At 42.2% G+C, this 22,638-nt stretch overlaps 1 long non-coding RNA gene across 1 annotated transcript; it reads left to right on the top strand.

The window, feature by feature from the left end:
- Positions 1–17,678: 17,678 nt before the first annotated feature.
- LOC137779568 (uncharacterized) lies at positions 17,679–21,585 on the top strand. The gene is made up of 3 exons (XR_011077075.1): positions 17,679–17,766; positions 18,217–18,346; positions 21,554–21,585. It is a non-coding gene; the product is annotated as an uncharacterized lncRNA (long non-coding RNA).
- Positions 21,586–22,638: the final 1,053 nt, after the last annotated feature.

Below are 22,638 nucleotides of genomic sequence, written 5' to 3'. Positions count from 1 at the left end.
ATGCAGTTGTAATTGTTTTGTTAGATACAAAAAAAGATAAATAAAAAGGAAATGTGTGTAATGAGAAAGGAGCCAGATAAGCAAATGGCTGTTTTTTTTAGGGAGGGAGACAAGAGGATTGTCACAATGGCCCATTTCATCCGTCACCAGATCTCCCTGTGTAATTACAATTTGCCTTTATGTTTCTCTCCGTGCAAAAATTGATGGGTGGAATACCCTGAGAAATATGTGAGTGAAAGTTAAAGTGGGAATCATCTCAGAGGAACACCACAATGAATGAGAAATTGGAGGTTGCTAATTCAAAAAAGGTTAAAAAAAATACCTTTTTACGTATGTGCAACTAGTGTGATCTTCTTTATATTCATGCCTCTGCTAACTATCTTCGTATGATGGACCCAGCTTACCATGCCTCACTGCGGTTAATTACCAAGTGTAAAGCTCTGACTCATCTCTGTGAGTTAGACTCTCGGTGGGATGGCCTGCTTTGGCCACCCGTTGGCTCTGTCATGGTACACCTTTTGCTTCCAATTATTTATGCTCAATGTCCCAAATGCCAGAACGGAAATGGGAAAAAGGGCTCTGCACCCCATCATGGAATATGTTGCAGAATGATACAACTTACGGCTTTTAAATCTAAAATGAAAGAAATAGAGACAGGTTCCCAAGTTCCCGAGAAGGTCAATGTTTCTTAAATTGACTCGGTTACGTCACTGTCTCTTAGCTTTTAGTTTCTTCTAGTTCGTTGTTTTGTCTGTAACTATGTGTTTCTTATGTTGCTGCCTGTCTTGGCCAGGTCTCCCTTTGAAAAATATTTTTAATCTCAATGGAACTCTCTTGGTTAAATAAAGGTTTAAATAAATAAAATAGACTGTTTAAATCTTGAATGCTTGGTTTCCTGGAAAAAGGATGATTTGGTCACGTCTCTGTTAACTTTCTTTGCCTCAGTTTGAGTTGCATCCGAGGGTTTACAAAGTCAAGACCTGCAATAGACTATTATATGGCTTGTGTCAGGGGGCCTTTGTATATTTATTTGAACCCAAACTTTGAGATAGATTATAGCCTTAGGTACGCTTTTGCCCTTTTCCCCCATTAATAACTTGTTTAATTACGCTGAGCTTGGTTGTCGAAAAACAATTCAAGATTAAAGTTAAAATCAATCAGCAACTACAGAAAGTCGGACCCATTCAAACAGCTAATGAGTTCATTACAAGCTGTCCAGAATGTTTTCTTAACCTTCACAACTCCAAACGTGTTACTGTTGGTAAAACCTTTGTCTAGCGTCACATATTTAAATTGAATAGACTTCCTAGAAAGCCTCTTTGCATCAACATGTGTAGAACTACAGGCTTTTGGCCGGCTCATGAATGCACAGGACAGAGATGTTATCTGGCCTTAGGGAGGATGTTTGGGGAGTGGGAGTGGGAGCGCTGTGGGGCTTCAGTGTGCTAATGCAGCTAACAGTCAGGAAGGCAGAGTGTTGATTCTGCAGATTTAAGCCAGCTACTGATGGCAATGGGGCTAAATACTGACCCCATGGACTAATAAAGAAAATCACCTCAGGCACGAGCCGCAGGGGTCAGAGGTAACGGCATGGCTGGGAAACACACAGGCCATGGCTTTCGATCACTACTCTGCCTAATTGAAATGACAGTTGAAGACTGGTGGGGGTAACAGTGTTTATTTACGTCTTTGTTACGCAGTGAGCAAGCACAAAGATATGCCTGGCCCGGCCAGGGATGACATCGCTCTCGTATGCTGTCTGGCTCCGGGATTTCTGCGCGAGTACAATAAGGACTTCCTGTCTGCCATCAGATTCCGCTGCATTCCACTCAGGCCGGGATGAGGCGACGGGGCTGCTGGGGACGGGGTTTTGTGAAAGGGTACGAGTCCTAATCAAACTGACAATATGGACCTGTTCCCTCGGTTTGACCGCCAAGCTGACCCTCTTTCTGAGCCGCTGTCGAACGGGTAGCTGGAGCAGGCTGCCATTGCTGCAGTGAGGTTGGTTTCCTGTGTTTAAACAGATGCTTAGAGATCATCAACACCCTGTTTCACTATTTCTATTGAGGATATGCAACTAGTGTTGTTGCCAGCTAGTTACTATATTTACTACTCACGTAAAGCCTGATGGTAGAGATTACCGCTACAAGTACATTTAACAACAATTAGGAGAACATTTATGTGTTAATGTCAGTAAAAAGCAGGTCAACCATTTTTTAAAATGTGTATTATTTAGGTAATCATTATTTAGCATTTATTAAATTGTGATGTGGAGTGTGACACAATAGCAACATAGATAACACAAATAGTGGTATCATAATATTGCTGGATATTTAAACATTCTATATTCTAATATAGAATGTTTATATATATATATATATATATATATATATATATATATATATATATATATATATATATATATATATATATATAATTTTAACATATCATTATTTATTCATCAAATTTATTTTATCAAATAAGAACTTAAAAACTAAAGAACTAAAATATATTACATTATATATTTCATTTTATTTTTTATCAGGACACTAGGAGACACTATGGGTAAATGTCTGAATGGCAAAGAAGTCACACTAATAGCTCCTAACGTACCCCAAATATATTGCTGATACAACAAAGTAAAACAAGTGGAACATAAACTGTCTGCGAGCAAAAGGCTTAACCTTAGATTGTTCTCAATAACAACCAGGGAAAACAGAGGAAGAGGTAAAGGATTAAAAAAAGGACAGAATAACAAATAATGGAAAATGATAGTGATTTTTACTTCCATTAAAAACACAGAAACTGTGGCTTTCCAGTTGTTTAGAGACCAAACTATACTGATGTAAAAAAAAAACCCTGATGTTGCTTTTTGAAGACTCAAGCTCTTCCGTTTCAATAGGGTCAAGGTGAGAGAGCAACCTGAGTACTAAAACAGCCTGCTGCTGTCTAGCCTGACTACACATACAGCAGTAATGGCCTCCTGAAAGGACAGTCAGCACAGGAGGAAAAGAACACAAATACTCCCCTCTCATACCCCAGCAGTACCGAGGACAAAGGAGATTACATGTCTATGACAGCACACGAGAAGCATGTGTTTTAAAGGATTACAGATTTTAGGCAAATGGTCGGACATGAAAAATATCCATGCATGCCCCCCCCCAGTTGATCGCTCGCCTGGATGCTCCATGCTAAGTCTACCAGAAGAATGTTCACTTCACAAAGCAAACGCTGATTGGACACAGTGCTCACTCCATCTCATGGCTCATGCATTGTTGCCCACACAAAAGACAAACCTGGATGTGAGGAGTTTTTTAAATCAATAAACCATCAGGCAATGCATTTACACAGATAGTAATTTCCTTTACGAAATTACAAGAATGTAACAAATGGCGTCATTACAAGTTCCTAACAGGAACAGCACTTTGTGTCACGCTAATTCTGATAACAGTAAGAGGATGAATGAGTTTGAGTTCATTTCAAAAGTCCATTCAGTGTAGGAAATGAGCAACTATTGTGTTTCCCTTTTTCTAATTTGGCTGCTGAGAAGGTTCCGGTTTCTGTCGACGCTTGATTCTGTGATATTAAAGGATCACTGCCCGGGTTCCTCAAATGTTGGCAATCCACACTTACGGTTGTCACAGGTGATTAATAAGTATACAGTATATTTGATCTCATTGTGCTTCCAGTTTTTTTGTTGAAGCCATTCAAGGTGCTGATTACTTCTGATATTATGCTCTCAAAGGTGGCCTTTGTGCCACTCCGATGCCAGACCTTCATAAATAGCTTCCAGTGAGTGATGGAGGGAGAAGTGAAAAAGGAAGTGTGTGTGTGGAAGTGTGTGTGCGTCCCTTTCCTATTCAGTGAGTTATCAAAAACAGATTGTGTGTTTTGTTTGTTGCTAGTCTCCTCGTGAGGTAGATGCAGATATGAAAGGCAAACATGCAAAAAAAAAAAAAGGAATTCAAAATCAAAATGTAGTTTAAGAAAAAAAGGGGATTTTTGTTAATAAACTGAAGTTACTAATGTCCTGGAAAGAGGAACAGCACAATAACACATCAGCTGTCTTGGCATCGTTCCATTTAATATCAATAGCATACAGCATAATGCACCAATCAGACTTGGTACAGTGAGGTGGATAAACAGGTTAAACTGTCTAATTATCCATTTGTTCTTAGATTTGGTCAGATTTGACGTGTGGACAAATAGTACTTATAGTTTAAGCCTCCTCTCATACTGAGGAGGTTGAACACACACACACACTTCTTATGTTCTTGTCATTCTTGGCAACTGAGGGATTATGACAATTACCTGCTAAACACAAATCATTTTTAATCACATCTTCATTACCACTGTTTAGCACAAATCATCGCACTAATTACAGATGCAAAGCATTCCTCATCAAGGCGACTGCCAATAACTGCAGAAACGCGGCAGGATCTTAAAAATACATTTACGTTCTATTAAGGCATTGCTGACATCTGCAAACAACTTAACACTAAACTGAGGTTGCACTGCTGATACATTGCCAAATGTTGACACTAGTAAGTTAAGATAAATAATAAGCATTTGACGGAAGACCTTTGCACAGGCTGCTTGGCTAAACATAGTCTAATATCATGAACAATTGAAACTTACTATAAAGTCTTTTAGATATGGTGTCTGTTTGAACGCTCTGAATCTTTCTTTACTTCTCACTCAATAAAAGTTTTAGGATTTCTCTCAGGTCCCATTTGTTTTATTCGTGGCTATTTCCGAAAAAGTAAACACATTCCCATCTCATTCAGCCATGAATCTAATTAGAAGTTAAGCCTGTGCTCCCTCAAAAGGGTCACATGCCCGTCCAAAAGATAAGATTCATGTACCCATAAATGGAGGTCATTTATTTGTGTTAAAACACTTAGTTGTCATTCAAATATGGTCCTCACTCCGCTCCCATAGTGGACGCCAGCAACTCAGACGTGCCTCCAAGTCTTCGACTTCATAAATTCCTCCCATGAACTTTATAAAGAAGAAATTTGTCATCTCATGACCCAATCAATCATCATCACATGCCCGTGTAACTTGGTCAGAAGGCGTTTACAATCTTTTAGATCATAATTCATGACGATCATTTTTCCTGCAATGACCTACATGCCGACATGGATAAATGTTGGTCGACCATGTCAATACTTGCTTAACATGAAATGGTATGCAGTAAAGGAAGGAAAAGGACATTAAGCATATTTCCTGTAGAGGCGACGACAAAAAAAAAAATCACTTTCCTTCCAAAGAATCAAACTGACAAACTGCAAGCAGACAAAGCAATCTTTTATAGAAATGGTACCATGGTGTGTCAGAGGGAGTTTACATAAGATATTCTGATGCGTTAGACCGCTGTCATGTCTCTAATGCTATTGACCTGTTGGCAAGCTTCACCTCCTAGTGCTAACACTTCAATGAAAACCTCATGAGGCCACGGTAAATTTGTCCCAAAGAAAAGATGTCCGTGCACAGTGCTGATCGTGGTGAGGCCCGTGACTATTGTTACCATCTGCTCACTATTTCCTCCCGCAAAGATGATAATTGAATCTGAAATCACTTTTTTCTCTCGGTCTGAGAGTGAGGGTCGTGTCTGTCACTGGAGTCTCCACCACAATAGTTTGAGCCCTTGTTTGTATTCTTTAAAGAGCAATGTCCCCCTGGTTGTCTCTTGCAACATCTGCCTCCAACCCTCCAGATCAATATAGACCATCTAATCACCTGCCACACTTAATTAAAACCCCATCACTGCCTTTATGAGAGGCATCAAAGGGCACCGTACCCAAAGGAGGTCATGCCGATAAGACTTCAATGGTGTGCTTTGCAGGGCCGTCGCACAATAGAAGATGCTAAGAATCTTTAAGCTAGTTTGGTGAAAATAGGTCAGTGTTGGCAGCTGTGGGTAATGTGTCCCAGGCCTGGCCTGTGGTCCAGCATGCTGCTCCCCATATTTAACACCCTTTGTGCCATCCTCTCGGCACTAATCTGTCTTTTCAGTGAGTGTTAAAATTAATTTGCTGTGATTTCTATGAGGGCAGAGGCATCGTTAGGAAACCTCAAAGGGGCTACAAAATGGACAAGTTGCCAATAGCCGGCCTTTGTCCTTGGTCTGCCCCTTTCTAAATACCCATGACAGCAGCTTTGAAATGCCTGCCTGATGAGGCTCAGATGCTCTGGCTGTGGACATCACAGTGACCATACTTATCTGCTGGCTGTGAAAAACATCTCATGACAAAGACAAACCCACAGCAGCAAACAATACCACGGACTGGATTCCAAAACTGCGAGTCCAGCCTGCTCTGCTCAGTGATGTATTATGATACAGTAATCCTCGTTGGCTCTAAAATTACAGATAAAATGTAATTTGATTTTACTTTATTACCTCAAAGCTATCTCAACAGAACAAGTCCCGAAGGAGAAATCCACTGAAAAGAGATAACCGTATCACTTCAGAGCGCTTGGCATCTACACAAAACTGTGTTCCCATGGGAAAACTGTTGACACAACTGTTTAGTTGAAGCTTCCCAGTGGTGCTCATCATGCCATTAATTGTGTGAAGGGAGAGTTGGAGAAAGGGATAGCCATGGAGAGCTCTGGAGGAAGCCACGACTTGTAAAGCAGGTTTGTATGAGCTTGCTGCTGTGCTGTATGAGGTCAGAGCTTCTCTGGCTCATATCTCCTGTCTTTTATTCTTTCTTCCTCTTTTATCTTTCTTTATTTAATCTCTCTCTCTCTGTTTATCTCTCTCACTCTCTCCTCCTCCTCACACACACATACTGTCTCTCGCTGTCTCACCATAAAACAAGAATGGAGAATTAATGACACAAACATTTCAGACGTCTGCAGGAGTCTGGGCACCCCTTTTTCTCTGTCGGCCTCACTCTCACTCTATAAAAAAGATAAACCTATAAGCTTCAAGGAGAGAGACGGAAGAATCAGAGATGGAGAGAAAAAAGAGAGCAAAAGAATAAGACTGAGAGGAGGCCAGTTGTGGTTGGGTGCGGTGGGAGAGTTCCTCTCATCAAACTAAACTTCCATCTCCCTCAAAGACATACTCAGATTCCAGCAAGCCAATCAGCCAATCTAAGACAAATGATTTTGTTGAGCTTTCCTGCCACACTGGGCGTGGGAACAGCACAGATTCTCATAAAAAAAGAGCCTGTAAATTATTTCCCTCCTGCTTCAAAGACCTGAACAACAAAAAAAAGGTTTGTGTTTATGTGCAGCGTTTCTGTGTTGTTGTCGGTCTCGGCTGGTTTCTACTGTGCATGTGTGAGTGTAAACACTATTGGGCATCTACAGCTGTCCGCTCACGTGCGTCAGCCTGAGAGAAAAAACACAAAAGGATGCGGTCTTTCATTCTCAGCGATAAATAAAACTGTTCAAGGGTCATTTAAACCAGGGGGGTCCTGTTGCATTATGCTTTTTTTTCGAGGCGGCGTTTTGATCAAAGCTGTTTGTAGGACCTCTTTCCTCTCCTTTTCCCCCCACGCGCCACCCTCCCACATCCCACACGCCAACCCCCAAACCACGTCTGCCTTGCTGCTGCTAATCATTGGTGGTCTCCTGACTGCCAACAGTAATTGATTAGGGAGCACAGGGCTGGCGGGGGGAGGATGGGGGATTGAGGGGAAAGTTCAACCAAAAAGTTCTCAAGGTCACTGCCCTCCCTCCTCACAAAACTCCTTTTCTCATGCTATTAGGTATCAGTCACGAGGGGAAACTGCAAATATTTGGCCCACTTGGTCCGACTTCCAAGAGGTTTGGTGGTGGCGTGCATAAACAGGAAAATCTGCCTAAGTAAAATAGATGCATCTGTTTAAGTGAAGCTCAGTTGGGAAAAGGCCCAATTTGTTGATTTATCAGTTGAGTCGGGAACTCAACATCCCTGGTTGAAAACGCTTATTTTTGTAGACCCCCCTCGCTGCTCTAAGAATGTCATTGTGTCGCTTGGCCCTCAGCGGTTGCTCAACATCCTCGACAATATAAAGTGGGGTTGTGGATGTTATTCTGAAGCAATAACTCTCACCATTCCTCCTGGTTCCACAGGAAGAGGTGACATTCCTCGCCTCTGGAAAGTGACTCATGCTGCTGTCTTGTTTAGTAAATACAATTACAGAGTCGTTGAAACATTCTCCTCTTCTGTAAATTAGAGCGGCGAAAAAGGCCTCTATTTCTTTCTCCTCGTGTGCGCCTGTGGGAGTTCTCCGTACGGACAAACAGGGTTATGTTCACCAGCCCGCCAATGACTGCGGACCCAGAGTCTTGACGCCCATGGAAACATGACTGTCACAGGAAATGTTCAACATGTTTCACTGTGCTGCAACTGAGCCAGAGGTTAGGGTGTTTGAGAGAGGAGCACCCCAGAGCTAAGGGCTGGTGTTGATGTTGGCTCCAAGGCCGTCTGGGGCCTGTCCAGAATGGACCACTCTCTGGTAGTGGGACCAGTGAAAACACACACAGAGCGTGCTCGGATACTCGCAGACCTTTGCCCGGACATGTAGACTAACTCACCAGGTGCAATGAGGTCTAGTGATGTCACTTCACAAAGGCACAGAGAAAGTCAAACAAACCCAAGAGGCTAAGTTAAAGACAAATAATTAGAATAGTTTCAAATTCACATCGTCGAGTGGAGACTAGTGGGTTTCCATGTCTGCCACAGTCATCTCTCCCGCAGATGGCCCCAGGCTGGGACAGCTGTGAAACATTCATTTTTGTCTGTCTGTCACTTACGCTGTCTCTCAACATTTATCATAGGGAAATAATTTTTTGATTTGAATCTGCCAGTAAAGGTCACGGATTTTCAGATCATTTCAAACATATCCTGTATAGAGGAGATGGAACATTAATCCTGGTTATATCTTTTCGTTCCCCTACTGCTTATGTATATTCAAACAACATGTAAAAAGGATTAGGACCAAACTTGATATTCTTGCAAATTCCAGATCAAGATATCATGAAAGCCGGCCTCACTAGGCCGCGAATGAAAAGCACTTGTGTGGTTTAACTTCATCCAGACTTGTGAATACCAGAGGAGGTCGTTCTAAGAAGTGGTGGGTTCTGTTTTATGTCGTGTCAGTGTTGTGCGTCTGCTCTCTACTGCCCCCCTTTGTTGGGCATAGAGTATTGACCAGGGTTATGTTACAGTCCTCTACTCGCAGATCCCTTCTTGTACAGGGCCATACAACGTTTCAACAATGCACAATTGTTCTCAACACTGCAGAATTAAATACTTTACATATGTAATTTTTCTTTTAAATGCTTCACTCCAAAAAAAAAAATGGTTTGCAGCCGTTTCTAAGTGGAGTGTATGTCACCCTCACTTTAGCTCTGCAGCTTGTGCGTGTCTTGGCCTCTTAGCTTTGCTGTGTCACACTCACTGCTGAGCTAAAGTGAGCCAAAATAGTTTTTTGTCTGTCACTAATTGTGAGGAAATGCTGTTAATTTCATATCACCTTTTCTCCCAGTGGAAACCATTCTGTGCGTCTCTGAGTGGCATGGGTATAAAAGCACTTTTCATTCCTCTACAAAGAGTCTTCAGCCCTTCACTAAGTCAGTCAATAGACAGTTAGCTTTCCAATTAAATCACCTCAAGGTGCTGTAAATTGTGACTAGCAAGTCTCTCGGAGACTTTGCTACCTGAAAAGATGAGGATATCTAGAAAAGTAGACTTAACTACTATTTCTTCTATCTGCTGCCAGTGAGCAGAGGTTATTCCACTGCATGGCAACACATTGTCGTGCCGTAGTCTGCTTTAGGAATAGTTACTTTGTCTGAGGTCAGCTTTTATTTGGGAAAACACTGTCAGAGGAGTTAAAACCCCAATTAAGGCAACCAATTTGTGGTATATTTTAATTTAAACATAGAGCTGAGTTTTCCATATGAATGTAGGTATTATATTGCAGTGACACTATTTATAACAGAATATACAAAATAACAAAAAACAAGAAATAAGGGAATCTAGATTTTACACACTGAAAACAAATCTGCCCATTGGCAATAACTACATTTGTTATTGGCTGATGATGGGGCTAGAAATGGAAGAAACTCAGGAAAGTAATGTTAGAGAAACAATACCAACTCCCTTTCACCCCAACAAGGGACTGCAGGTGTAGAGCGGTGGAGTAACTATTCCGATCACTCTATTTTCACTTTATGGGCATTACAAAAACACACGGATATCATCTTTTCATACAAGTTCTCAGTGTGGGTGGTGTGGCAAAAGGGTTTTAAGCTGATGCTGGATGACTTATCGTGTAGCAGAGAACAGGACCGGGCCTGTGGAACGAAGGAAACGTTATCTGATGCCATAGGGGTTGTATGAGCTGAACATCCGCCAGCCCATATTCTCACCGGTTTCTATACATGCTGCAAGTCCCCAACGGATGACCCCCATGGAAATTGAACACTAACTTGTAATAATATAATCACATGACACAACACATGCACAATCATGCATGGACACCAGCACCAAAGCGAAGACATGAACAGTATAATCACACAAATGCAATTATTGCTGTTATCTACATTATATATTTAGTTTATGTCAAGATTCTATTTTGGCAGGGTGTTGCTATCTTATTAGAGCCCTTTGAAACCAGAGCTGTATCCACAATGCTGCTGCTTTACATATCAAAGCCTGCTGATTATCATTTCAAGTGTTCACCTGACCCCGAGGATGAACAGTTCTATTTATTTCACTCCTCTCCTCAGCAACACGTGCTGCAGATGAGTGTTTGTGTTGTGTGCAGATGCTGTGGCTTCTATTACGGGGCAGTACGGCATCTCAGAGGTGTGAATGGTTGTTTATCTTCGGCACTCTGCCGAGGTTTATCTGATCAACGTGCAGAATGGTGTGTTTGGCAGTATAGCCGGTGTGTTGTCAGGCGGCCATCACTATGGAAGGTGCAAATGCAGGGAAACAGCGACCTCGGAGGCGTCCATGGAGAAAGAGCACTCAGCGTCTTTCACACAGGCTGCTCTGCTGCTCATGTCTGGGCGGAGAGGAGACGGATCCTCTACAGCAGCAGGAAGAGAAGATTAATGGGGACTCTCTACATCCACACTTGGATCAACGGGGATCAGGTGAGAGGGAGGCTATCCAGATTACGGTAGAAGATCTGGGTATAGTTAACACCAGCTTCAGCCTGTTCGAGGACGACCTCTTGACCTCGAGCAACAGCATGGCCCGTTCAGCTAGCTCTGTGTCTGCCTGCATGAAAAAGAAACGACTGAGGCCTTTGTCTTCACTTCCCATAGAGACCCAGGGAAAACTGGCCATCACTTCTACGAGTGGAGAAGATGATGATGAAGAAGAGGAGGACGACCCTTTGCTGTCTGAGAGTGGCACCAATACCACGCCAGCTCTCGGAAGCCTCCTAATGCCACCAGTCATTAATTTAATCCCACCCACTCCATCTGACGACGATCAGTTCTTTGACATTAATTCTGAAGAAAGTGCAGCGAATACATCTGGTAGCGATGGAAGCGTTTGTGCTGGTGACCAGGAGAGCTACGAGAAGAAGATGGAGAGTGCTGAGGCAAAGTCAACCAGTCAATTCACACTGGCTGAGAAAAAGGTCAGGTCAGCTGAACCTGAGGAGGGCCAGCGTGAGGAGTCTGGAGAAGAAAGAGAGGCGGGAACAACCGAGGAGAAAGACAAAGAGAAAGACAAAGAGAAAGAGGAAACAAAGCCTAGGCTTTCACGTTGTGCCTACCAGGTGGCTTCTCTCCCTAAGTACCCTCAGAAAAGTGAGTGCAACAGTGATAACATCTCCAGTGCTGTTGCGTGGAATCCTTTTTTTTGCTTTTTTTTACAGGGGGATAGATGAGACGATTAAAGTTGATTTGGTTTCTGCATGTTCAATAGCAAGATACCTCAGTGATGTTTGTCCTAACAACAATGGAAGCAGCTTAAGCTTTGTCAGACTGAATTATTGAGGGAACTCATGAAGAAAAAGTTGACGCTGTTCTACTTATCCAACTAGATAAAAGAAATGTATCAAATATATTTCTCAAAATGTTGAAATGTTTTTTTCTCAGGAAATTGTTCTTTCTCTGTCACAGGCAGCGTCAACACTGGGATAAATATTTTGCCATTTACTGAGCACAACTTGGGTGAGTTTGCAAGTATTGGTATTCAAGCCTTTGTTTCCATATAGACAAACTCTAGGTGAGAGGTAAATGGCACCAGATGATGGTTCGCTCCATCCAGCTGTTGAGCTTATGCCTTGCCTCTTGGTTTTGATCTCAGTTTCCCATTCAGGTGAAATGGCAGTCATTATGTGACATGGCTACAGTACCTTGAACGCCTCCTTTGGGAGTTGCAGAAGTTCCCCTTTGTTGGAATCTCTTTTTAGCCATTGTGTGTGTATTCCCAGTGCGTGGCGAGGCAGGCGGTTCCCAGGTTTTGGGTTCCTATGACTCAGCATGCTCTCCTCTCTCACTCGTCTCTCAAAGAGCTTAATTTCTTTTCAAACCGGAGGAGGACAATAATACTGGAATTGATAAGCATCGCTTTTGCCTATCCATTACATAAATGTGCTGAAAAGTTCTGACTCTAAAGCTCTGCTTTGTCATTAAACCCTGTGCGTGTCTGTGTGTCAATCGCTGTCACGCACCAAACCTGGATCGCTCATGTGTTTTTGTGTGTGCATGCAAGGATGCTCTCTGTTTGTCTGTACTAACCAGTCAAGGGTGAGATAAGTCACTCATGCTTTGCCTCATTCTGGGCGAGCCAGTTCAGACTGGGAACGATGATCTCTCCGTTATTGGTGATTTCACCCTTTATGGCAACATCAGGCTGTGTCCCTGAGCCCGCCCAAAATGCCCCGTCCTTTGTTTTGATTGGGCTTTTTCTGGATGACTGCGTGAAGTCTGAACATGGCTGTGGTAGGGTGGGTGTACTGCTACCCTCCATTAACGTTCTCAGGCAACTCTGCATCTTGTGTACCTTCTTCTCCCATGCGGGAAAAAGTCCCAAAGCGAGACTGGAAATTATTTTCTCAGGATTTTACAGACACACTGTCGTGTCTGAGGTCAGTAAGAGGAGGGTGCTCCTACGTGTCATCACGCTGAGCCAAGAAACGTTTCGCAAGGTGAGTGTGCTGAATTTGCTTCGCAGTAGGCCCGACTCTATGATCCTCCACAGAGTGACTCACAGGCCAGCCAGGTGATGAAGAGAGTGCCAGCTCACTGCCCCCCTCCTTGTACTCGACTGTCTCTCCGGGACCCAGACAAGATTCCACTGCTGACACACATAAACCAATTACACTGTCTTATCTGATTCTGACTCCATCTAAACTCCCATCCATGTCAAACCAGCCTTTCAAAAAGAAGCCTCTGAAATGAAAAACATGTGTTTAAGAAATTAGACCGAATACTTTTCTCGGGTAAACTATTTGAAAAGACTACTGTTTTAAACGGTGGAGGGGCTTGTTAGGCTTCAATCTGTGATGGCTTACAATTTAAAGTCGTTATAACTTAGAGCTGCAAACATTCCAACATCTATCACACCACACCGTTGGGTTGCCATGAGAAAGCCGGGGCCGAGCTAGATGCCATGTTCTCAGCCCCATTCGTCTTGCTTGTTATGATAGCAGAAAAAAAGATATCTGCCCGCTGACCAAGTGACATTTGGAAAATGTAATAAAATGGGCTTTCTGTGGGAAAGAACTTGGGTTGTTGTCAGAGAAGTATGTCGTCAACCAGACAGACATTAGTGTGCATGACGGATTGCCAAGCAACCCCTTGTAGCTGTGTCCAGTATCAGCACCATCTAATGCCCTGTTAATAGACCTGGTGACCTGCACGCCAGAAAAGGGCAGAGGAGGACTAAAACTCAAAGAATAGAGGGCTAAAAGAGTAAAAAAAGAAGGACTTTGTGAAAGAGTTTATCTCCCATACAGTGAGTAACTAATATATGATTAACTGTGATCAATTCATGCATTGACTTACTGTTAATATTACTATGCAGATGAACTGAGCAACAGAGATGTGAACTGCACCGACCTGCTGAGAGCTGAACTCTGCCTGCTTCCTCGCGCTGCCAGCATGGACACATTTACTCCCCAAAGGGTACGAAGGCCATGCAATGACCTTTGCATGAATTTTATTTTACCCAAATGCTTTTCATATGAACTCTTTCATCCTGTAAGACCTACACAATGTGCTTAATGTACTTCTGACTTCCTGGGGGAAAAAAAGTGATTTAATCTATGACTGTGTATTACGACTTGAAAACGTCTTACTGACTGTGAATTGATTAGTTGCGGCTGGATTATCAGTCCGATGTTAACTGAAACCTGTGTTACGTGGCAGAGGCTCATAACGCGCTCCTGCAGTCTCGAGGACCCTCCGACCAGGAGCGCCACTTTCCACGCTTCAGCCCAGACCACAGACCACCAGGAGGAGGAGGGGGCGCTACGACAACGACGCAAAACCGTTGGTGAGTCTGGTAATATTATATTAAGGACAAACAAGATTGCTCTGCGTAACACGACTGATTTATGATTTAATAATAACAAAAGTTTGTTTTTGTACGCCTTTCATGCAGCATCATATATGCCTCAGTATACGGATCAGAATGGAAACTTCCCTGAGAAGGTACTGTAAACCATCAAAGCACGGCCTTCAGGGTGGCATCAGCACACAGCCCAGAGCCGCCACAATTACAGAATATGCTCTGTTTATATTTCCCAGCTCCCTTGATCTATCAAAGCAATGACTCTGCAAATAGTCTTAGGATATTCATCTCTGTATCCAGAATTTGCCAAGCAAGATTGCTCGTATCCTTAGCGATCCATGTGTTAGCTGAAACACAAAACGAAAGGTTTTGCAAATTGCTCAAGTCCTGAAATTTACTCTACGTGTTACCCTATCAATTAATATGAATATATACATAAATATATATAAAACATGTATCAGCTTCACCTCAAACTAGAGGCTCACTCTTGGACCCGATATGTTTAAAAATGGCTAAAAATAAGGATTTGTCATGTGGTTTTGGTCAATTTTGATCTAAAAAAGATGAAATTGCTGAGATGAGGCAAAGCTCTCACCTCAATGTATCTAATCACTCCACAGTCACCTTGTAAAGCCTTTTACCGGCAGCAGGGAGCCCTGAACACTAAACAGAGAAACTGTAACTAAGACAACAATTATACAGCAACGTGTTTAGGTAAACATTTCTTTGTCCTTTCTAAACAATTTTTTGCAGTTAAAAACACAGAAACGTGTTTATTTGCTGCATGAAACCCAGATATCAAACACAGTCTGAATGAGTCAGCAACAGACAATGGCAAAGTGCCTCCGCATTTAACCATGTTTTGTCTTGAAGTCTTGAATCCTACTAAATAAGTCTTCACATGCAGCGGTTTGAGTCAGAATCATCTCGTGCGTCATGAGCCTCCCGTTTTGCTTTTCCCAGCCTTTGCTTAGCTTGTGGATTGACAAAATTAAAAAAAAGCTCTTTACTGTACAGTTTGTAACTATAAATCTAAAAACAAACACTTAAAGAGTATTTTGTTTGTTTGTATATTGCATCACATTATGGACAGGGTCTCGTTTTGTACTGTGATGTGAACAAAAGTTGTTTTCATATGTCACTTGCTCGATGTGGAATAAGCAGCAGGTATGTAACCTCTCCTCCTCCTCAGGACATGAACAAGAAAGCGGCCAAATGTCTCGGGGCGCTGAACACAGATGAAGTCTGCCAGTGGTTTACCAGTATTGGACTGCATAAATGTCTTCCTTTCATCAGAGGTAAAGCACATTTTTCTGACAGTCTCCTCTCCCAGCCCTTTAGTAAATTAACAAAGGCAGACATTGCCAATTTAATTAATCATCACTTAATCATGAACGTCAATAACTTGAAAGCAAATGGAGGTAAAGTTGATTTGAGATTGGAGCTGACATCATTATTGCATAAATCATAATCCTGCAATAATTAACTTCACTCTCCGCGTTTTTCATACGTCTTGTAGTTTATGCTTCAGGTTAAAATATTAGTAATTAGTGTCATTAAACTTACAAAAGGTATGCAGAGACTTTTTGTTTGCCTACATGGTTGTCTTTTACAAACATTTTATTGTGGATTACAGTTTTGTGGCAGCGGTAAATCACTCAAATTTCAGTATGTAGGCGTGTGACTAAAAGTTTCTGCTTCAGAAGTGAAACTGTGTGGAGCAGACATAGCATCGGTGGATGTGAGCACTCTGGACATCCTCCATATCGTGACACTGGAGGAGAGGGAGCAGCTACTGTCGGCCATCTATAAAGAACTGCACCCTTCCAGCAGCATCACCCAGAGACTCGACTCTCTGCTTGGTACACTTGTATCATTACAACATGACAAATAGACCTTCACCTGCACAGCTGGCACTGATGTTTCTTTTTTCTACAGAGTCCTTAGGCCCGAACAATGTTGAGACATTCACTGCAACATTGGTATCAATGAGCAAGTCTAAGTCCTCTCCTCATGTCAGCTGCCTGAGCATGAATCGGCGTTCTCTCAAACTCAGGTACAGCCTCTCATACATACAACGCAAACAAACAAAAAAAAACAATCTTTTTTTTTAAACTCTGCCTTTTTTCCCTAAAAGAAACAACAGCCCAAATTACATGGCACAGAGGAATTCTCAGCTGATAGAGATCACTATTAATGGTGAGTAACTGGTTATTATAAGGTTAAAATGCATGTAAGGTATCACTTAGACACGATAAAGACAACCTTTGTACATTTGCAGCATACAAGCAAATGTAAATACTAAATATTCAATTGCGGTCACATATATTCACATAATGCGTGTGCAGCAGAGTGTGAGAATAAATCAGGGCCCCATACTTTCTACTTTCTGATTGTTGTGTCGTGTTGCAGCATCAGAGCGGATAGTCCATCTCCGGACACCAAAGGAAACCACAGTGGGAAAAATTATGGATTCATGCATCAAAATGTTGGGAACGACAGAAGATAATAGCCTCTTCAAACTGAGGGAAAACCAAGGTGCTTATCATATGGTCTTTATCTTAAAAAAAACAAACCAAAAAAAAGCATGTATTCAGTGTACCTGTGTTTCGGTTTCAAGGTTCATCAGAGGACCTCCCACCAGATCAGCAGATTGGCAGCCTGCTGACATCGACATCAGAGAACAGACAATTGGAGCTGCACTTGTGTAAAACGGTAACACTGATCATTTATACTTAAGGTACCTTGTTTTACCTGACATATACCATATAACAAGACACCTTTCTGTGTGCTTTTGCATCAAAGGAGAGGTTACCAGGTACCTTATTGCAAATAAATCCAGGAGTCCACAGCTCTAATGAGAACAGCAACATCAACAAAAATGTGCAGGTGAACCAGCCAGCTAAAGAAGAGAGGATCCGAGAGCTAAACCAACAGGTGGATTCGCTCCAAAATGTCATCCTCCAGGTCAATATCTCTCTTCAACTACATGTATGAACGCATGGAACGGGAAACTGCAACGCTGCCATAACTGTGGTGAATGTATTAATGTTTGGATCTTGAACTGATCTTTTGAACACAAAGGTCCAGGAGCTCCACCACGGCCTGGTGGCATTTTGCTCAGAGATAAAGAATATGAATGGAGATGTGGATGTAGACGGGCTTAGCTCCGCTGAGCTGAAGGAGAGGCTGGAGCTGGTTCAAAGCCGTCTGAACAACAAGAGGCAGAGCCTGCAGACCCTCAGCGACAACATTAACAACTCCACTGCTCACAAGAAGAAGTAGGTGGAGGCTCTGTTAATTTGTAGCTTGTTCAGCAACGCCTCCCAAAGACATAAACTGCACTTAGACTATAAATCTACAGAATGCCCAATAAGTTAAATGTACTGTTGTCCAAAAGGTTTTGCTGTTTGTGTTACTTGTTTGTGTTTGACTACCATCCACCCACATATACGACACTATGTGTGATGTTACTGTAAAGCAAAAAATAGGAAAAGTTAATGAGTAAGTGAATACAAAGTTAATAGTAGCTAATCATCTTTTAAGACTATTAGGGGACTTTTTCGGTTTGTTTTACCAAATCACAAGACATAAAGAAAAGGAGTACCTGCGGGTACTACCTATAGGTCTCGTCATTGTCCATTTGTTAAGTTTATTTAATGCTTGGAAAATGTACACAACCTTACATTTAAACCGTGTATGTATGTATAAAGCTGTCTTTTGCCATTCAGACAGTTGGACCTTCGTCTCTTGGAAAAGATGAAGCTGAACTGTCAAGTGTTTAAGGAGGAAATTTCCATGGTACATCTCAACCGGCAGCTGGCTCACCTCCAAAATGCTCTGCAAGAAAGCTATGTGAAGGTACTACTGAACAAAGATTACCAACACCTCTCATGGATTATTTACACCACTGCAGAATTCAACCAACAAGCTCAATGGAGTTAATTCAGTATTTGAAACACAGTCACACCAATGTGTGGGAAAAGTGTGTGGTCCAAGTCAAAGAATGTCCTGATTACTAAAAAAACAAATTGAACGACGCTTGTTATTGAGAAAAGCATGTGTGATATAAGATAATAAAATCAAGTTTCTGCTGAAGAAAGTCCAAAATTCAAATTCTCCATTTTTGGACAATATCTAAACAACTCGTGCAATAAACACAGTATAACTGCATGATCTTTTCCCCCACTAATAAACTATACTGCTGGCACAGAGGACATAGGAAGATCATGTATGTGTTATTTAAATGTCCAGCAGCAAAATTAATACAAACTAAGAAAGGTGGTAACGGCTTCCTGATGTGGAAGGTCATTATTTGACTCTATTATGTCCATCATCTTTGATCTTCTCTTCCCTGTTCTCCTGAGTGACAACACAATGCTCCATTCAGTCTACTCTGTTTCGTTAAGTTGTGCAGTTGAGAGTGGCTATACAAGGCTGAGGAATTTTCTTTGGATGAACATGCACTTTTTTCTGAGAAAATGATGTTTAGCGCTGACATCCGAGAGCCTGTGACCATACCAACAATGGAATGTGTGTGACAAAAGCCACTGGGAGAGTGCAATGGAGAACTGGGCCAGCATGTGTAAAACTATCTCCATCTATCCCCGGAGGAGCCTACTTCTTTTTTAATGTGGCTCTTTTATCCCGTTGGAGAAGCCCTAACGAGGTGCCATGAAAGGACACACGCGGCTTCGGCTTTGAAAGGTGCCCCGTGTCACGTTGCCGCCCCGGGGCCACGCTTTTTTAGGTGCTGAGTTTGTGGGAAAAGCAGCAGCGCTAATGTTTATCATATGACCTAATCAGAGTTAACACACAGGTCAGAGCTGAGGAGCAGCCTGGGAACTGATGGAGCTGCTGCTCTAATAAGGAGCAGACCGCCCCGTGTTTGGTCTCGCAGGCTGCCCTGCATTACAGACAATGAGGAAATATTTCATCATTGGCAGTCTAATCTCCAGGATCTATTGCAACTCTGGAGAGCATCAATAAAGCCGCTGCGAGGGGTAGAGAAAAAGAAACAGAGAGGGAAGGGAGGAGGGGAAGGACAACAAATTGTGGAAATTATTTTAAATAAGCAGTTTAGCTTGGACAACTCAACAACTTCAGACAGACTATCAAAGAGGGGGACTTGAAAGAATTATTGCTGTGGCCACACTTTGGGCTCCCATGTCTGTTGAGGATGAATAACTTGCCATGGCATGCCCCTGCGTTTAAGAAATGGAGAGGATGCTTCCAGTTGTTGTGTCGTGATACCAGTTGTGGTTGATCAATAGGGTCAGGTTATCTCCCATTACTCTGGCCTATAATTTTCTACACCAAGGTTGATTGTGTGAAAGATCTCTGCTGTTAGAGCAGCCAAGGTGCACATCACTGGATTTAGAACTAACACCCATCATTATAAATGAAATGCTATCCCTTCCACTTAGCATCTACGCTGTCTGGACTGCCAGAGGACTATTTCTCAAACAAAGTTCGTTCAGCGATCACGTTGCAGCTTCCTACGATGCAGGCTAATTATTTTAGTGAGGAAATTAGCAACTTAAAATCTTTCTTTTCTCACAGAGACACGATTCTCTCGAGAGTGACCTTTGTGATGGTTGTGAGCCCTGTTTAATTGCCCACTAGCCGTCCATGGGTTGTGTCTGATGTGTACATGGGATATGTGCCCTGTGTCTGGCCAAGGTAGGTTAGGATTTGATCAGATCCTGTGGATAAACAAAAAGAATATGAGGAGAAAATTCCTTGGCCTCTTGGCGTGTGTCCAACATTGAGGCAAACTAAAAGGAAAAATGATGCGCTTCAGAGTGTGCCTCTCAAGGGGCTTCGGCTGCGTTTCCGTGGATATATCCTGTCTGGCCCACTTGTCTGAGGGGAGCGAAGCCTTAGCTTTGACCCCTGACCCTGGCAAGGCGGCATCTATTGCTGCGAGGCATTCACATGCCGTATAGGGGGAGGGGGAATATGCCAAGAGGCTGGATAAGAGGACATTGGAATTTAGCGGTCAGACTCACAAGTTATTTCTGATCCCTGCAAGCTACTTGTGGCGGTGTGATCTCGTCCAAAGCTAATCATTACATATTGGTGGTCTTTTGGCTTTGGCGTAACCTCAATCGTATCTCTTGTCGACCTCCATGGAGTGGTATAATCTTTTCCCGAGAAATAATGTTACAATCTTAAGTCAAATAAATTAGAGTTTAATGTTTTAGAAGCACAGAAGCACACCTTTGAAAGTTTGATAGATTATATGACTCATTAGGGGTGTGCTAAAGAAAACCATACAAGAGGCTGCACTGTCACTCTTCCTCTCTTTCTGCTATTTACAGAACCCAAAAGGAACAGTTCAACAATTTGGCAAACACACTTATTTGTTTTCTGACCGAGAGTTAAGTGATAAAGGCTGGAAACACAGGGAATCAGCGAGCCTGACATGCATCTGCCTATCCTCCACCTTTACCACATTAACATAATTATTTACACATTGTTTTTATGATCCATACCATGTAATTTTTACATTTTTCGTACTAAACATATAAACAAAAAAAGTTGTCATTCCCCTTCATAAAATGCAGACTTATCACCTCTTGTCTATAAACCTCTAAAGCAAGGTAGGTTTTGATAAACCAAATGTACTGTGGTCATATTTTGTAATGTTATCAATCTAAAAGAATGGTGAAAATATAAATGAGTCATTGTGGTTATATAAATGTAAAACATGGTGTTGTAGTCCCTACAATGCCGAATTAAGCTACAGGTGCCTGCAGGAGAGTAAACAGTTTTTGCCTGCAGTGAAAATGTTGTTTAGTTTGGCATCACATTTCCCAATTTCGCAGTGCACATTTTAAATATTACTGTTTCATGCTAAAATGACGAACCCTCTCCTGGTTGTTAGATATGACAGTGGCATTTATCGTCTCATCTAATCTCAGCCAAAGAAATGAATAGGTGTATTTCCCAAAATGCTGAACTATTTACTTACTTAAACTTACTTATACTATAAAAATATTACTTTTAGTGTCAAACTTTGTTTCTTTGCCTTTGTGAACGTGTTTTTGCTGTTTCTACCTTCAGGAGAAAGATCGGAGTAAAGGTTTGGACATCGGTAGCCTGAGCCAGCTGGTGTCACTGCAGTCTCCCGCCATGCTGCTGGTCGTGCAAGAGATCCATAACCCTGACGGCCATTATGGCTTTTCATGTCGCTACAGAGAAGGCAGTGGACTAGTGGTGGTGAAGGTGGACAAATCTCACCTCTCTGTGGATGACAGGTAACACACACACACACACACACACACACACACACACACACACACACACACGCGCGCGCGCACGCACACGCACACAGAAAACCAGGTAATTTATCTAGCCTTAATGACAAATACTTGGTAAGTGTTCACAGAGGCCACCGAGATAGTGAGAGTATTCAGCATGTCACTCATCACACCCATTTCTTTCATCGCTCTATTGTCCTGTGCTTGGTAGCTATGGAAACCCATCAGATACTGGCCCCAAAGCAAAAGCAAATACTGTAATGTAATACTTGGATGCAGAAGAGAGTGAAAAGAATGCGGGCGTGCACAGCGCAGTGCAGTTGATATTCCTCTTTGAGACAATCCAAAAGAAATATAAATCTCCAAGAACGAGTGCAGAGACCGAACCCCCGAAGCTGAAGGAAGCCTTTGAGCTTCACTGTGTGTTCACTCATCATGGAGGCTTTGCCAATGCTCTTCACACAACTAATCAAAAGACACAAAGCGTTGCTCAAGTGTTATTCTGTTGGCTGTAAACAAAAACTAATGAAGGGGACTTCTCAATGAGCTTCGTTTAAAGGTGAGGTCTTCAATATGTCTTTGTTGCGTTAGCCCCGAGCAGCCCAAGACCCGCTAAGCACATTATTGGACGTTATTGGACATTATCAGACAATATTGGACATTATCGGACATTATCGGGCAAGGAAATAAAACCTTTCCCACGTGATCTCTGGAACCACAATGTTGATGAACTTTAAATTGCTGAAATACAGTAAAACTTTGTGGGAAGAGTTCTATCCGTTCAGAACAAATTTAACTTACCGTTGAGTTAATGTAATTACATAAAGTCTGTAACTTCGCACGTTTCATTAAATTGTTAATAGATACACTTTACAAAGAGACACTTCT

Source organism: Clinocottus analis, unplaced genomic scaffold (assembly GCF_023055335.1).
Source record: "Clinocottus analis isolate CAN_PGR_092001 unplaced genomic scaffold, fCliAna1.0.p SCAF_8, whole genome shotgun sequence".
In the NCBI taxonomy this organism is placed as follows: domain Eukaryota; kingdom Metazoa; phylum Chordata; class Actinopteri; order Perciformes; family Cottidae; genus Clinocottus; species Clinocottus analis.
The sequence above is the reverse complement of the archived record's forward strand: the minus strand, read 5'-3'. Positions and strand labels throughout refer to the sequence as shown.